Source organism: Oryctolagus cuniculus, chromosome 4 (genome assembly GCF_964237555.1).
Source record: "Oryctolagus cuniculus chromosome 4, mOryCun1.1, whole genome shotgun sequence".
Lineage (NCBI taxonomy): Eukaryota > Metazoa > Chordata > Mammalia > Lagomorpha > Leporidae > Oryctolagus > Oryctolagus cuniculus.
Genome location: NC_091435.1, coordinates 56,538,262 through 56,555,978, shown reverse-complemented (window position 1 = coordinate 56,555,978; position 17,717 = coordinate 56,538,262). Strand labels below are relative to the sequence as shown.

The 17,717-nt window shown below is 42.8% G+C and overlaps 1 pseudogene; it reads left to right on the top strand.

Annotated features, from left to right (window-relative positions):
- The first annotated feature begins 46 nt into the window (after window positions 1–46).
- Window positions 47–17,486, top strand: LOC127482830 (carboxy-terminal domain RNA polymerase II polypeptide A small phosphatase 2 pseudogene; annotated as a pseudogene).
- Window positions 17,487–17,717: the final 231 nt, after the last annotated feature.

The following is a 17,717-nucleotide window of genomic DNA, read 5'->3' as shown; positions in this document are numbered from 1 at the left end:
GCCAGCCTACAGCTGGGTCACTGGAAACAGAACTGCCCTGGAGACGATGGACTCCCAGGTCAGAGCTACAGATCCAGTTGGCTCTAAACTGAAAAAGTCCTTCACTCAGCCCAGCTTCCAAAGTAAGTACCGCTGTTAAAGGGACGGCCAAGTAGGATCAGTAACATTGCAGGCAGAACTGTAAATTTCCTTTTAGCGATGCCACCTGCCTTCTATTCAGCCCAGCTCTCCTCCCAGGCCAGCTAGGTAATGGAAGTCAACAGAGTGCCTTCCCAAAGGAGGTTCCCACCTCCCTTGTGACTCCTCTTCCAGGACCCCATGTGAAGAGATAGATAGGTCTGGGTCTCATACCTGGCCAGGCCTTAATTGCCACCTGATTAATATCAAGTCCCTCCTGTCAGTTTCTGTTTGCCTTTCAATTGTTTCCCATTGAAAAGTGGTTTGGACAGCACCTTTCCTAGGTCCTCTAATAATGACTCTGTCCTTTGTTTTAGAACCTGTGAATTTAATCTGCTTGTTAGATTTGTTTTCTCCAGACTTGAAACAGTGAAATTCTAGATGGCAAGGCACACGAAACCTCGGATGGAAGCAGTTTGTTCAAGCTGACACTGCCTCCCACTTGAGAGGCCACCTCCTGCTGGAGCCCTGTCTTGACTGCTATTCCCTATTCCACCCCTACTCAGCTTGAAGAAGCCAGAGCAGTCATCATTTCATACCCTCTAACAGAAGTTAGGGTCCATTCTTCCAGGGAAGGGAATGTGAAGAGTCAGACTGGTTAATAGGCAGCCAGGTTGGTCCTGCTGGAAACTGAAGACATAAAATGCTTGCATCCCCCAAAATTTATCTTTAACAAGAAGAAAAGTGTCTGCCCTGCTCCTTGGGAGCTTCCAATTTTATCAAGAGAATAGCAAGGGAGTGGCAATTCCACCCTTCTGAGCTCACAGCTTACCGTAAAAACAAGTTACCTATCCCACCCCTCCATGGCATTTTTGTTTGCTCATGAGCAAACCAGGGGGGGCAAATAAGATTACAGATCAGGTCTTTTGATGGGTTTTGTCCGAACCTTATTACTGACTGTCCAGTTGATTGTCAAGGAGTTTTCTTCCCCAAAATTGTGCTTTAAACCCCACTACCATCAGTCCCTTTGGGTTATGCCTTTCTTGAAGCACTCCCCTCCTATTCACTCTACCAGGAGGTCCCTGACTTAAATAAATCTTGCTTTTCTCTCTGAAAAAAAAAAAAAAAATCTGCCATCCAGACAAGACCTTGGCAACATTTTGAGATAGACAAAAGCTTTTTCTTCCTTTCCAGATCTTCTCTCTCTCTCTTCCCCCCCCCCCCCCCCCCCCAGATATTCTGGGCCTTTAGTCTCTTTCCACTCCTTTTCCTTCCTCCCAGGACACTTGTTCCTGAATCCCATACTGAAAATATGAAAAACTACTATTAACTTAAAGAAAGCTGCAATTTCTGGTTCTGACAAGCAATGAGTTGGAATTTTAATGAATCTTAGCAAATAAATGGCTGCCACAATGAAACACAGGGCAGAAAAGTCTCAGCAGGCACCCTACCTGCCAAGTACAAACTGGACAAACTGGAGAGTGACCCAGTGCCTCACCAAGGAGAGCAGGCACTGAAGTAGGTGCGGACAGATGGGGAGGGGTCAATAGCATACATCTAAATAAAGGAGAGAGATAAGAGCCAGCACTTCCTCCCTCTTGACTTCGCTTCAGTGATTTCAGGAACAGGAAATAAAAATGGACCCAAAAATGGTCCCCACTGTTCAGCTTCATCCATCAAAACCATCTTAGGCTTTTCTGCCTGACCTTAAAGCCCTAACCCAAATACCATCTCCATTGCTTCTACACCCCTATTCCCTCCAACAATGTGCTTTCATAAATGAAAGTACATTGGCATGCTTAATGAGTTAACACAGGAAAAGCAAGAAGAGGGTTCCAGTATATAAGAAGTACCAGACACATATAAGCTAATATTTTATCTCCAAAATGATGATGCTACAACCCTGATCATGAGGGATTTATAGCAAGGCTGGAGCAGAAAAGTACCCCAGTTACAGCTGATAGGTCAGCACTATAAAACAGAGGAACTTGTAAATTTCCACAAAAGAAGATCTACTTCATCCTGTGTTTAAAAAAGACAAGACACTAGAATGGATGTTTTGCTAGAGACTCCCACAAGAATGTTGATTTTGCTATCTCACATCAATCCATTGAACCTACTCTTACTTGGAGTTACTTCAACACAGCACCACTGATACATGTAGGACCCGAATGGGGAAGAGTTCCACCTCCAGTGATATTCTCTTAAGATATTCCTAGTGGGGCCAGTGCTGCAGCATGGTAGGTAAAGCCACTGTCTGCAGTTCTGGCATCCCATATGGGTACCAGTTCGAGTCCTGGCTGCTCCACTTCCGATCCAGCTCTCTGCTGTGGCCTGGTAAAGCAGTAGAGGATGGCCAAAGTCCTTGAGCCCTGCACCCACATGGAAGACCCAGAAGAAGCTCCTGGCTCCCAGCTTCAGATCAGCACAGCTTCAGCCGTTACAGCCAACTGGGGAGTGAACCAGCAGATGGAAGACCTCTACCTCTCTCTCTCTACCTCTACCTCTACCTCTACCTCTACCTCTCCTTCTCTGTGTGTAACTCTGACTTTCAAATAAATAAATAAATCTTTTTTTTAAAAAAAAAAAAAGATATTCCTAGTAAGAAATTCATTTTGGGGCTAATGTAATCCCATACAATACTTGCTTTATTAAAAACAAAAGGGAGGAATGTTAGTAAAATGGCACAGTCTTATCTATGGCACAATCTACACCTTGGACACCATCCTAGGTTCTGGCCCCCGTCATCATTGCTAGAAGCCAGGTGACCCTATGGCCCAACCACCGGTGTCAGCTCCACCTCCATCCTAATTGGATTCGCCGTTCCTACTCCCTGCCTGCCCCCAGCAAAGGTTTAACAGGACCTGTTCCTGAACACATGGCCCTCTCTCAATCTCTCTCTTTCTTTCTCTCTCTCTCTCCCTTTCTCTCTCTCTCTCTCCCTCCCTCTCTCTCTCTCCCTCTCTCTGTCTTTCTTGGTCTCTCTCTTACACTCTCCTTCTCCCTCTTTTCCTTCTTCGTCCCTTCCCTCCAGTCTGTTGGGTTTCCTCACCAATAAACCCCTTCCCTTAAAAAAAAAAAAAGAAAGAAAGAAAGAAAGAAAGAAATTCGTAGGGGTGGGCATTGTGGTGCAGCAGGTTAAGCCACCCTAGGGATGCCTGCATCCCATATATGAGTGCCTGGGACCAAGTATCACCTTCACTTATGATCCCACTTCCTGCTAATGTGCCTGGGGAGGTAGCAAATGATGACCTACTAACAGTCCTTGTTACCCATGTGAGAGAGTTCTTGGCTCCTGGCTTGGTATCCCAAGACTATCTCTCTCTCTCTCCCTCTCTTTCCTTGTCTCTTCCTCTCTCAGTGTGTCACTCTCCCCTTCAAATAAATAAATAAATCTTAAAAAAAAAAAAAAAAAAAAAGAGGAAAAGACAGTCATCAGTAAAAAAAAAAAAAAAAGCAGTTATAAGGGAAAGTCCTGTGATACTCAAAGAATGGTCTCTCTCGACCCTTGTCAGCACCCTTGAAAGTGGTCAGCTACACTGATTTCACAACTCCCGGATCCAGCAACAGCTGTGCTGCTTCCTGGGAAAAGCCGGCTTCTAAAAATCACTACAGAACTCTTAGTATAGGGTAATTCAGTGCTAAATTGACCCAGGAGGGTGGAGCTTTTTTCTTAAAGGGGAACAGTGTGGTAAGATAGTTTGTTTTTGTGCTTGACCTAAATCTTTCACTTCCTCTCATCGGACAGAAGCAGATGTTCAGTGCAGGGTTGGGGAGGGAATGAAGAAGATGAAGGAAACAGAATAAAGCTGTGGCCCAAGCTTTAAAACATCAGCCATATGTTTATTCTCTCGTATAAGTATATAGAATTCCAACACAATTCTTCATTCATTAATTAAACCTGTATGCCTACCCACTCCAGCTTTTCTGTAAAGACACAAATAAAATAAAATAGAATAAAATAAAACAAAAGGCAGAGTCAACAATATACAAACCATCTTTTCAACACATGGTCCTGAAACAATCAGATATTCATAATGAAAAGAATTAATTAAAATTCTCACCTCACATCACTCACAAAAATTAACTCAAAGTGAATCAAAGACCTAGTAGCTTTTAACTACAGGTAAGAGTGAGGCCTACACAATTTTTTAAGTAAACATAGGATAAATCTTTGTGACCTTGAATTAGGCTAAGATGTCTTAGCTAAGGCATGAGTTATAAAAAAATGGATAAATTAATAATTTTCAAAATTTAGGTTTCACAAATTGATAGGAATTATATACCACTATAGTTTAATGATTTGTTACTATTTTAAAATTTTTATTAGCAGGGCTGGCACTGTGGCATAGGGAGTTAAGAGGCTACCTGTGACAGCAGCATCCCATATGAGCTCCAGTTCAAGTCCCAGCTGTTTTACTTCCTACCCAGCTCCCTGTTAATGTGTCTGGGAAAGCAAGAGAAGATGGCCCAAGTACTTGGGCCCCTGTACCCATGTGGGAGACCCAGATGAAACTCCTGGCTTCTGGCTTCCGCCTGACCCAGCCTTGGCTGTTGTGACCATTTGGGGAGTGAGCCAGTGGATGGAAGGTATCTCTGTCTCTCCCTCTCTCTGTAATGTTTTCTTTAAAATAAAGAAATAAATCTAAAAAGAATTATATTACTGAAGTTGAACATACATTCATTTGATGATTGTTTATAGCCCTTGCTATTCTTTTGCTGGACTCTGGTTGTTTTACTTTTTGTTTGTTTAACTTTATTTAGTAGAGCATTAAGCCTTTCTTTAATGTAAATTAAAAGTATTTTATCTCAAAAATTTTTTAAAATAAATAAAGAACAAAAATTTTCAGGTTTTATGCTTCAGATTATACTGTTAAGAAAATAGACAAATTATGAACGGGAAGAAAATATTTGCAAATCATATAAAGACTTACAATTCAGTGTTAAGAAGACAGATAGCCCTATTCTTCAAATATGCAAACAGTTTTGAATAAACACCTCATTAAGGAAAATATATTAATGGTCAATAAGCCCATAAAAGATGTTTAACATGTTTTGTCACAAGGGCAATGCAAATTAAATCCAAAATGGCATACCACTGCACACTCACTAAAATGAATACAATCTAAAAGGCAGATAATATGTTAAGTGTTAGTGACCACATAGAGAAACTGGAAGCCTCATCTCTTGTTGACAGAAATATAAATGGTGTTCACTATGGAAAACAAGTAGTTTTTTCCCAACTGAAACATAAATTAATTACAATATCCATTCTATTCCTAGGTATCTACTCAACAGAAATAAAAGCATACATCCACAGAGACTTGTATATGAATGTTCATAGAAGCTTTATAATAGCTGAAACATGAAAAAAAATCCAACAGCCCATCAGCTGGTGAATGGATGAACACAACATGGTATATCCCTATAGTGGAATAATTCAGCAATAAAGAGGAATGAAATACTGAAATATGCTACTACATGAATTTTTCTTGAAAACATTATGTATAGTGACAGAAGCCAGTCACAAAAGGCTACATATTGTCTGAGTCTATTTATATGTAATATTCAAAATGGGTAATCCATAGAGACAGAAAATAGATTACTGGTACGCTGGGACTGGGAGAAGGAATCTTGTGGTGATAATTAAAATACTCTAGCATTGAGTTGTGATGATAGGAGCTATTCTATCCACTTACTAAAAACCTTTGATTCTATAGTCTAAATAGTTTATTTTTGTGGTTTGTAAAATATACCACATTAAAACTATTTTTAAAATACAAGCATCAAATAAAACTCAAAGTTGGTGAATACTGACATCAAAAAATAAAAACAGGGGCCAGTGTGGTGGCACTGCAGGTAATCCACCACCTGTGATGCCAGCATCCCATCTGGGTGCCAGTTGGAGTCCCAGGTGCTCCACTTTTGATCCCTGCTAATGTGCCTGAGAAAGCAGTGGAGGATGGCCCATGTCCTTGGGCCTCTGCACCCATGTGGGAGACCCAGAAGAAACTCCTGGCTCCTTGCTTTGGCCTGGCTCAGCCCTGGCCATTGTGGCCATTTGGAAAGTGAGCCAGCAGATGGAAGAGTTCTGTGTCTGTCTCTCTCTCTCTCTCTCTCTCTCTCTCTCCATCCCTCCCTCTGTGTGTGTGTGTGTGTGTGTGTAACTCTGCCTTTTAAATAAATAAAATAAATCTTTAAAAACACACACAGAGAGATGTAAAGAACGACCAAGTTTAAAATTGATGTCCCTGACAGCCAAAGCAAAAACAAAAAAATGTCATAGGACTATATAACTCGATTTTTGTTCAAAAAAAAATAGCAAGCAAAACTTGTTTCAGAAAATTCTGACTCTGACCTCTACCAAAAAAAAAAAAAAGAAGAAGAAGAAGAAGAAGAAGAAGAAGAAGAAGAAGAAAAAGAAGTAGAAAAATTTTAGGAGTTCCATATGAGAAAACCTCTATAAAAGTTGACAAAATTTAGGCACAAAATTAGATAAGCAAAATGCAACAGAGCCATATTTACAGCAGAGTGACCCAACACCAGGAAACGCTCTGAGAAACCAAGGAATGAGTATTTACTTTTGCTGTTCTTCTCACATATCATTTTTCTCATCAGAGCTCTAACAAGATTTCTACAGAAGACAATACAAAATTGAGTTCCTAATTTCATACATAATTAAAGGAGATTATTGTTCTGAAACTCCAGACATGTGGAGAATTAAGGAAATTAGAGTCATTTTGCTTTTGTCCAGTACACAGAATGGCCTTAAACATGGATGGAGTGGGCTAAGAATATTTACAGGTAAATAAGAACTGCCTCAAAAAAAAAAAAGTAAGCCCTGAGTCTGTTTCTAAGGTACTAACAAGTACAATGAGGCCCCAAATCTCTACATCCATGATACTTCAAGACATTCTTGGCCTGAATAATTTTTTTTATTATTATTTATTTGACAGGCAGAGTTACAGACAGTGAGAAAGACAAAGAGAAAGGTCTTCCTTCCGTGTGTTCACTCTCCAAATGGCCGCAACAGCCGGAACTGCGCCGATCCAAAGCCAGGGGCCAGGAGTTTCTTCCTGGTCTCCAATGTGGGTGCAGGGGCCCGAGCACTTGGGCCATCTTCTACTGCTATCCCAAGCCACAGCAGAGAGCTGGACTGGAAGAGGAGCAACCGGGACTAGAATCAGCGCCCATATGGGATGCTGGTGCCGCAGGCAGAGGATTAACCTAGTGCACCATGGCGCTAGCCCCCTGAATGATTTTTACAGTAGTAGTCAGTGTATGTACTTGCCAGCTATGAACTTCAATGTGGATCTTATGGACCCATTAATTGGATGGGTGGTGTTGGTCCCAGAATACATGCCACCACCCAGAGCTGCTGAAATCTAACTGCATTTATCTGTTGAAGAGAGCTGTGTAACTCTATCCAGCAAGAACATATTCTACAAACAGTATACTTGACTCTGAGCTGTTTCTCAAGTCAACTAAAATAATCCAAGTCAGAGTTGGAGTTTATTCAGAAGCCAGTGTGAGGACTTAAGCCGGGAAGCAGTCTGAACTGGCTACTTCACAAGCTTTTGTTTGATTACAGGTTTTCTACTTTTTGTACAGGGTGTGTACGTGCATTCTGTCAGGTTTAAACAAGACAGGTTTATGTCATAGATATCAATCAAATAAAAAATCAAAGAAGGATATCTGGTAATAGTTACAGACTAGGTTTTTAATTGTGGGAGTATATTACACTCCCACACTCCAATATTATCTGTATGCTGGGAGAGGCAAACAATAGGGTTATTATTCTTCAAACAATGGGATCATTAATCATTTTTCCTATAAAAGTCCTAAGATGTAAAGCTTATCATTCTTAATGTTCAGCAGATGTTTCCCAGGCCATAGAGTTTGCTGCCTAGGGTCTTCATGGCACAGATACTAACTCAGCTTATTTGGGCCTCTGCAATCACCATTCCACTTCTAAGTCCACACTCCTGATGAAACCAACCCTTCAGTATAGGACCATGTCATCAGCAAAGAGACTAATGAATACCTCTTTGTTTGCTATGTCAAGAGACATGGCAGCCGGCGCTGCGGCTCACTAGGCTAATCCTCCGCCTTGCGGTGCCAGCACACCGGGTTCTAGTCCCGGTCGGGGAGCCGGATTCTGTCCTGGTTGCCCCTCTTCCAGGCCAGCTCTCTGCTGTGGCCAGGGAGTGCAGTGGAGGATGGCCCAAGTGCTTAGGCACCCCATGGGAGACCAGGATAAGTACCTGGCTTCTGCCATCGGATCAGCGCGGTGTGCCGGCCGCAGCACGCCGGCCGCGGCGGCCATTGGAGGGTGAACCAACGGCAAAAGGAAGACCTTTCTCTCTGTCTCTCTCTCTCACTGTCCACTCTGCCTGGCAAAAAATAAAAAACAAAAAAAATTAAAAAATAAAAAAAAGAGACATGGCATCTGATTTATCTTAAAAAGCTAAAGAAAATATCACAAGTTAAAGAACTTAAAATTAAAGAACTGGCACATTCACTTTGAATGTTACTGAAATTTGAAATTTCACTCAAGGAGTATCCCATGTTTCACAATAGAAATTATAATCATTGCAGAAAAATTAAAAGTCTTAATAAGACCCTACAGTTTGAATATTCTTAATCTCACTAACAACAACAAAAAAAATCCTAATGTGAAAATGGGAAAGTATTTCTGTAGAAATTTCTCCATAGAAGACACACTAACAGCCAATAGCCACATGAAAAACTGTTCGACATAACTAAGCATTCAGGAAATAACTAAACAATAAAATATCATCTTATTAAAGGGTTGAAAAAAATAAAGGTAGAAGTTTTAGTCTGAGTCTGGTAAAATTAAAACTTTTGGACCGGTGTGTGGCACAGTGGGTTAGGCTGTCACTTGCAATAACTGTATCCCATATGGGCACTAATTCAAATCCTGACTGCTCCAATTCTGATCTAACTCACTGCTAATTATCTGTAAAAGAAGCAAAAGATGGTCCAAGTATTTGGTACCCTGCCATCCATGTGGGAGGCCTGGATGAAGCTCCTGGCTCCTGTCTTCAGCCTGGCCAAGCCCCAATTATTGTGGCCATTTGGGGGTGGAAGATTTCCCTCTCTCTCTCTCTCTCCTTCTCTCTCTCTCTCTCTCTCTCTATCTCCCTCTCTCTCTCTCTCTAATTCTGCCTTTCAAATAAATAAGTAAATCTAAAAAAAAAAATTAAACCATTTTCCCATGAATGGAATGTGAAATGGTACAACAACTATGGAAAAGAGTAGAGCAGTTCCTCAAAAAATTAAATAGCTACCTTATGATACAAATATTCCATTTATGAGTACTGAGTATATTCCAAAAGAATTCAAAGCAGAGTTTCAAACAGACATTTATGGGGCCGGCACTGTGGCATAGCAGGTAAAGCTGCCGCCTGCAGTGTTGGCATCCCATACAGGCACCGGTTTCAGTCCCAGCTGCTCCACTTCAGATCCAGCTCTCTGTTATGGCCTGGGAAAGCAGTGGAAGATGGCCCAAGTCTTTGGGCCCACGTGGGAGACTTGGAAGAAGCTGCTAGCTCCTGGATTCAGATCAACCTAGCTCTGGCTCTTGCTGCATTTTGGGGAGTGAACCAGCGGATGGAAGACCTCTCTCTCTCTCTGCCTCTGCCTCTCTGTAACTCTCTTCCTTTCAAATAAATAAATAATACCTTTTTAAAAAATAGACATTTATTTAGCCTGTCATAATAGCATTATTTGTAATAGCCAAAAAATAGGAATCAACTCAGTTGTCCGTCAACATATTATTGGATAAACAAAATGTGGCATATAAATTACAATGAAATATTATTCAGCCTTAAAATGGAAGAGAATCCTGACACATGTGACAACATGGATGAAACTTGATTAGCACTATGCTAAGTGACACATGTGACAACATGGATGAAACTTGATAGCACTATGCTAAGTGAAATAAACCAGTCATGAAACTATAAAAACATAGGTCAAATACATTGTGGTACAGTAGGTTAAGCTGCTACTTAGGATGCCCAAATCCCATGTGAGAGTGCCTGGGAGTTAAGTCCTACCTCAGCTTCTGATCAAGCATTCTGCTAATTTACCTGAAAAGCAGCAGATGAGGACTTAAGTACTTGGATTATTTCCATCTACGTGGAAACATAGATAAAGTTCCTGGTGCTTGGTTCCTTGGTTCTTGGTTCTGGCCAAGTCCAGATCCAGTTGTTACATACATATCAGATGTGAACCAGTGGACAGAAAATAGATTATCCATATATACAGATATCTATATCTATATATAGACATATATCTATCTATATCTATATACATATATATACATGTATACTTACATACACATATATACATATATATCTATATATACAGATATATATGTGTGTGTGTGTGTGTGTCTCCCTTTCAACTTTTTGAAAAATACAAATACTCTACATTCCACTCATATAAGCCAACTAGATTCACCAAATTAATATAGATGGAAAGTAGAATGGTGCTTGCCAGGAGCTGGAAGGAAAGAGGCATAGGAAGTTTCTTAATAGTGTGCAGTTTCTGTTTTACAAGTTCTGGAGATTGGTCACACAAAAAGTGAATATACTTAAATTACTAAAACATTCACTTTAAAATGGTTACTATGGTTTTATGTTATGTATATTTTACCACAATTAAAACTTTTTTCAAAGTTCTTAATCAGTTTCTCCATTAGGTGCATCATCAAGCCAACCAGTAATTGCAAAAGAACTGAGCTCAAAGACTGCCTCCTCCTAGCAGGATCTTAAATCAAGTGAATTAGACCTCTGGTTTACAAAGAAGAAAGCTGATGTCAAGTAGCCCTCTGGTAGATGTTGCATGCTATGTTTTGAATCCATCTTTCAGAGTCTTTACCACATGTTCCCCAGACTTGAGCTTTGAGAAATAAAACAATAAAAACAAATCTGGAGGCATCACAACAAATTTTAAGACATATTACCAGGAAGTGGGGTGGGGGCACAGTGCTGTAGTAGGCTAAGCCTCCACTTGCAGTGTTGGCATCCCATATAGACACCAGTTCATGTCCCAGCTGTTCCTCTTCTGACCTAGCTCTCTGCTAATGGTCTGGGAAAGCAGTGGAAGATGGCCCAGGTACTTGGGCCCCTGCACCTACATGGGAGACCAGGAAGAAGCTCCTGGTTCATGGTTTTGGGTCAGCCCAGCTCCAGCTGTTACAGCCAATTGGGGAGTGAACCAATGTAGTTATAATCAAAAGATCCTGGTATTGGTGCAAAAAACAGACATGTGGACCAATGGAACAGAAAAGAAATTCCAGAAATCAATCCATACATCTACAACCAATTAATCTTTTACAAAGGAGCTAAAATCGCTCCCTGGAGCAAGGTCAGTCTCTTTAACAAATGGTATTGGAAAAATTGGATCTCCACATGCAGAAGAATAAAACAAGACCCCTACCTTACACCCTATTCAAAAATCAACTCACAATGGATCAAGGATCTAAACCTAAGACCTGAAACCATCAAATTAGTAAAGGAATACACAGAGGAAACAATGCAAGAAATTGGAATAGGCAAGGATTTCTTGGATAAGACCCTGGAAGCACAGGCAATAAAAGCAAAAATAGATAAATGGAATTACATCATGCTAAGAAGCTTCTGCACAGCAAAGGAAACAATCAACCAAGTGAAGAGACAACCGACAAAATGGGAGAAAATATCTGTAAACTATATAACAGATAAAGGATTAATATCCAGGATTTATAACAAGCACAAGAAACTCAACAACAACAAAACAATCCAGTTAAGAAATGGGCTAAGGAGCTGGTATTATAGCCTAACAGGAAAAGCTGCTGCCTGTGATTCCAGCATTCCAAATGGGCAATGGTTCAAGCCCTGGCTGACCTACTTCCAATACAGTTCCTTGCTAACATGCCTGGAAAAGCAGAGGAGGATGGCCCAAGTATTGGGACCCCTGCACCCATGCGGGAGACCCATAAAAAGCTTCTGACTCCTGGCTTTGGACTGGCCCAGCCCCAGCTGTTGAAGCCATTTGGTGAGTGAACCAGCAGATGGAAAGTCTTGGTCCCTCTCCCTCTCCCTCCCCCTCCCCTCCCCCTCCTCTCCCCCTCTCTCCCTCTCCCTCTCTCCCTCTCCATCTCCCTCTCTCCCTCGCTCTGTGTAACTCTGACTTTCAAATAAATAAATCTTTAAGAGAGAGAGAGAGAGAAATGGGATAAGGATATAAACAGGCATTTTTCTTTTTTTTAATATATGTGAGTGAAATTAACATTTTCAGATTTGATTACTGTTTATAGGCCTTGTCTATACTCCTGAGGAACAGTGGATCTTCTACTTACTAATTGTTGAATTCTGTATTTAGTGGAGGATTAAGCTTGTGATTATAAAGTAAATTTAAAGTATGTCATTGCAAAAATTAAAAGAAAAATAAGAAAGAAAGGAGCAAAGAGAGTGGAAGCAAGAGAGGGAGGGTAAGGTAAGAAGTTTCATTATGTTCTTAAAATTGTATATATGAAATACATGAAAGTTGGCCCCTTTATATAAATTTTAATTTTTCTAAAAAATGAACAGTACAATAAAAATGAAAAATCACTGCCCCAAAACATGCCTCCCATCATTTGTTTCTACTCACCATTTAATTTGGGCCTCCATTTTTAAAGAAGGCTTGTAAAACTTCTAAGAATACATAATGACTTCCAACCAACTATATCAACCAGCAAGCCTCATAGAAAGAAACGAACCTCTGATTAACTTATGGTGTTGACAAACTATCAAACTTTGAGCATTCACAACAAAAAGATACTTAAGAAAAAAATAGCACTGGTGGCCAATTAAAGGCTGATTTTCTGACATAGTAGAAGAAAGAAGACATTAAACAGAATGGTTCTGCTCTCTGCAGGAGGCAGAGGAAATGCAGACAGTAGTAGTAAGGGATACAGGTGCCTTGATGGGGAGCTGAAATGGAGGTGGGGCAGCCAAGACTCAAACTGGTGCTTATATGGGATGCTGGCATTGCAGGTGGTGGCTTAACCCACTGAGCCACAACACAAGCCCTGATACATACTTGTTTTATAAAAGCATGCCACACTGGGGACTGTCATCTGCAACATGGCATCCCCTATGGGCATTGGTTCAAATCCTGGCTGCTCTGCTTCTGGTCCAGTTCCCTGCTGGGGCACATGGGAAAGTGGCAGAGGGTGGCCCAATTGCTTGGGCCCCTGCCACCCATGTGGGAGACCCGGATAGAGTGCCAGGCTTCTGCCTTCAGCCGTGACCCAGCCTGGGCTGTTGTAGCCATTTGGGGAATGAAAAAATGGATGGAACATCTCACTCTCTGCCACTCTGTCAAATAAATAAACTTTAAAAAAGAAGTAGTGAGGGGTGATGAGAGATGAAGAGGGCTGCACAGAGATAACAAGGGTCTCCCAAGTTGCTCCCACCTCAGCTCCCTCCAGAGAACCCCTCCCTGCCTCCATGTCACTATCAGAGGGAGTAAAGAAAGTGGAAAAACTGAGGCTTCACTCAACTCCACCCATCATTCTGCTCAAACATTCAGAGGCCTTAGAGGGGAATGGCTTGATAAGAAATGCTGCCACCAGCCTCAACTCTACTTTCCAGGGAATGGGAGACCTTCAGGCAAACATGACATTGCCTAAAGATCTGTCATCACCAACACCAGCAATTCCATGTTCCCCTTTGTCACAGTGGCAGCCTCATCTCTGTCTCCCTGCCCAAGGCTGGATCCCGTCCCTCTGCATTCTCAGAAATCATGTGCCATCTATTTTCTCCTCCCTCCTCCCAAATCTTCGTCCATTGTCTTCCCCCTTAGCATACACATATACTCAGATCCCACCCATTATTTAATAAATGAAAAATAGAAACTCTTAATCCTATATTCCCTCTTGAGACTGTCACTTCACAGCCAGAATTCTTAATATTTCAGTCTACAGTTTTCTTCTGTCCCTTATGTCCTCAACCAAGTGAAACCTCACTGCAACTGTTCTCACCAAAGTATCGATAACCTTCCTGGTGTCTACCATCCTCAGACACCAACACTTGTTGGCAGCCTCTCTCACTGGGGATCCACATCACCTCCTTATTTCCTAGTAACAAAATGTAGTATGAGGCCCATACTAGTGAACCTCTGGAAGCACTTCTTATAGATATGGTTCATACAGTGCAGTGCTTCTCAACCCTGGATGCTCACTAAATGCACTGGCAATGTTTACCCCACTTGGCAATGTTTCTCATTTAATTGGTCTTGGTAAGCCGGAGACAACAGTATTTTCTAAAAGCTTCCCAGCCGTTTCAGTGCTCACCAGTATCCTTGTCACTTCACACAATGATAGTTAGGATGGGAAAATTGCAAAAGGCATAATTTTCACTTAGAACTTAACCTTTTCCTTAGATTTTAATTCAAGCTTTAGGATTCTATGTCAGTAAATTTTCAAGGTTTTCTTAAAAATTTATATTAGAAAATTGTGGCAGCCAGCTCTTTGGCATAGAGGTAAAGCCACCACCTGCAGTGCCAGCATCCCATATGGGACCCAGTTCGAGTCCCAGGTGTTCCACTTCCAATCTAGCTCTCTGCTATGGCCTGGGAAAGCAGCAGAAGATGGCCCAAGTCCTTGGGCCCCTGCACCTGTGTGGGAGAGCTGGAGGAAGCTATTGGCTCCTGGCATCTTTGGATTGGCGCAGCTCTGGCCTTTGTGGCCAACTAGGGAGTGAGCTAGCGATGGAAGACTTCTTCCCCTACCCTGCTCCTCCCCCAATTATCTATCTCTGCCTCTGCCTCTCTGTAACTCTGCCTCTTAAATAAATAAATAAATCTAAAAAAAGTTGTTAAAAATTGTCTCATATATAGACATGTTAAATATGCAATCCCAGAATATTTCTCTCACCATCTCTTAACCAGGAGCCCAAGTATGCCCAACCATGTCATCAATTTGACTCAATGAACAAGTGACTCTGATGGCTATGAACATGGGAGGTTTTCCTTACTCTCCCTTCTGAGTTTCCTAGGATTCTTGGTGTTTTTACCTCACCTACCCCTGGCTTCCAGGAAAGAAACAGGCCCTAGCTAGGGGTGTAGGCTTCACCCACCTCTGCACTTCGAGGGTACAGAACCTGCCTATTACTATTGATGAGAGAGGCATCTCTCACAGCAGTGGCGTGACCAGAGAAGCACATTCACACAGAGGCCATTTTGTTTGTTTCGTGTGTTGAATTACTTAACTGTGGTTGTGGTTTGCAGGGGGTTAGGGTGAAGAAGTGGAGAAGAAGTTGGTCAAAAAAAGGTCTAGGTGAGTAGGAGTAAAGCAACCATAGAAAGCTGTGAGACCCAACCACATAAAGACACAATTCCATCCACCAGCCCACATTTTCCTGCCGTATTTTCTATACAAATTCACCCACTGACTCACTCACTCTAGAAAGGGAGGAAGAAAGGTCATAAAAAGAGGCAATACTTGAAAAGTGCATCTTCTATTGTAACTGATCTGTTGTTATTTTAAGATAAGGTGGACAGTCACCTAGGAACAAGGAGACTAAATCATAAAGGACTGACAGTGACTATAGAAAATTCTAGGACTCTCATGCTGCCAGGAGGCAGGAAGTCTGGATATTCCCTCTTCACCAGGTCCTTCTCAGCAAAGGTGCAGAGTCTCATAAAAAATTTAAAAGTCCACCAAAGTTCACTTCACGAAAACACAGACCTTAATCCTAAGCTTAGGTAGGTAGAGTGTATAGTGCACCTTATTGTGAATGCTTTAGAACCAAATTTATTGATTTATTAGAGTATATGGTATGCCATATTGGAAATGTTTTAGAACCAAATTGATTGATTGATTGATTCCTCTTCTCCACTATGGAAACAATCTAAAAGTCTTTCCATGGAGCCATGAGAAGTGAGTGACTATTATGGGAAAGAAATTTCAGTTCTGTCTGAGATACTACCCAAAAAAGGCAATGAGATCCGTATGCTACATGTTCTCACAGGTGGGATAACCACAGCTTAGAGTTGCAGGGGAGAATCAACACAATGGCACTCGCTCTTCCAGACACTTTTTGATCAGAGAGCCAATGACTGCAGCAACATAGACTATTGAAATTGTCTTTCTACCACCAGTGACCAGAAAATTTACTATGTCTAAATCATGCTTCTGAGTTCCTATTTTAGCTGCAACAGCCCTGCAACAGCCAGGGCTGGGCCATACCAAAGCCAGGAGCCTGGAACTCTATCCAGTGCAGAGACCCAAACTTGGGTTTTTTTCTGTTGCTTGGGTCATTTTCTGTTGCTTTCCCAGGCACATTAGCAGGGAGCTGGATCACAAGTAGAGAAATCAGGAGTTGAACCAGTGGTCAAATAGGATTCCAGCATTACAGGCAGAAGCTTAACCCACTATGCCATGACATGGCCCCACTTATTTAATCCTTTATAATCAAATACTTTGCTCCATGTTGGACCCAAACTGAGAAACCTGGAGCTTCCACCAGGGGATCGGAGCTGAGGGCACCCATGAGAGCCGTTGCCCAGGCTGCCCGCCCTCCATACAGGCCACCTCCCTTTCCGGCCCGGGGAAGAAACAGAGGGGGAATGTGAACAGCTGTGGGAGTCGGAATCTCAGGAGTGGGAGCCGGAGCGAGCCCCACACAGCCCAGCTCAGCCTTCGCGCCCGTCGGTCCTCCCGCCCAGCCAGCCCTGGCCATGGGATTATTAGAACACAGCTCCATCATCACCCAGGCGCAGAGGGAAGACGCCCTGGTGCTCACCAAGCAAGATCCCAGGGACCTGCCTGTTCCCAGGAGTGACATAAGAAGATCAAGGAAGGATCTGTAAGGGCATTGACCTGGATGAAACCCTTGTGCATAGCTCCTTTAAGCCCATCAACAACGCTGACTTCATAGTGCCTGTGGAGATGGAGGGGACCACTCACCAGGTGTACGGGCTCAAAAGGATGAGTTCCTGAGACGAATGGGGAAGCTCCTCACCGTGTGTTCTCTTCACACGCCGATCTGTGACGGACCAGCTGGAGCGCTGTGGGGTGTTCCGGGTGCGCCTCTTTCGCGAGGCATGTGTCTTCCACCAGGGCTGCCTCAGGAGGGGCCTGAGGAAAATGCTCGTCCTGGACAACTTGCCTGCCTCCTACAGCTTCCACCCGGAGAACGTGGTGCCCGTGCAGTGCTGGTTTGACTACATGGCCGACACTGAGTTGTTGAACCTGAGCCCCAACGTCCAGGATCTGAACGCAGCGGACGACGCGTACTCCAGCCTTGGGCAGCTGCGGGCCCATAGCCTTCCGGCTTCCCTGTAGCGGCCTCGCCCACACTGTGCCTTTAGGACCAGCCTGACAGACCAAGCCGAAACCGGAGCACCTCACCCAACGGGGCCTGGAAGCAGCGCGGAGGGACTGGGAAGAGCGCTAGGGCAGGTTAGATGGGCGCAGGCGCACAGCACCGCGCCGCGGAGCCGCCTGCTCGCTGAGGTGCAAGCCCACACGCAGCAGCGGCCCCAGGATATGTCGTGTTTGGGGGCAGGGGAGCCGCTGAAAGAGCAAGACTCTTCCCAGG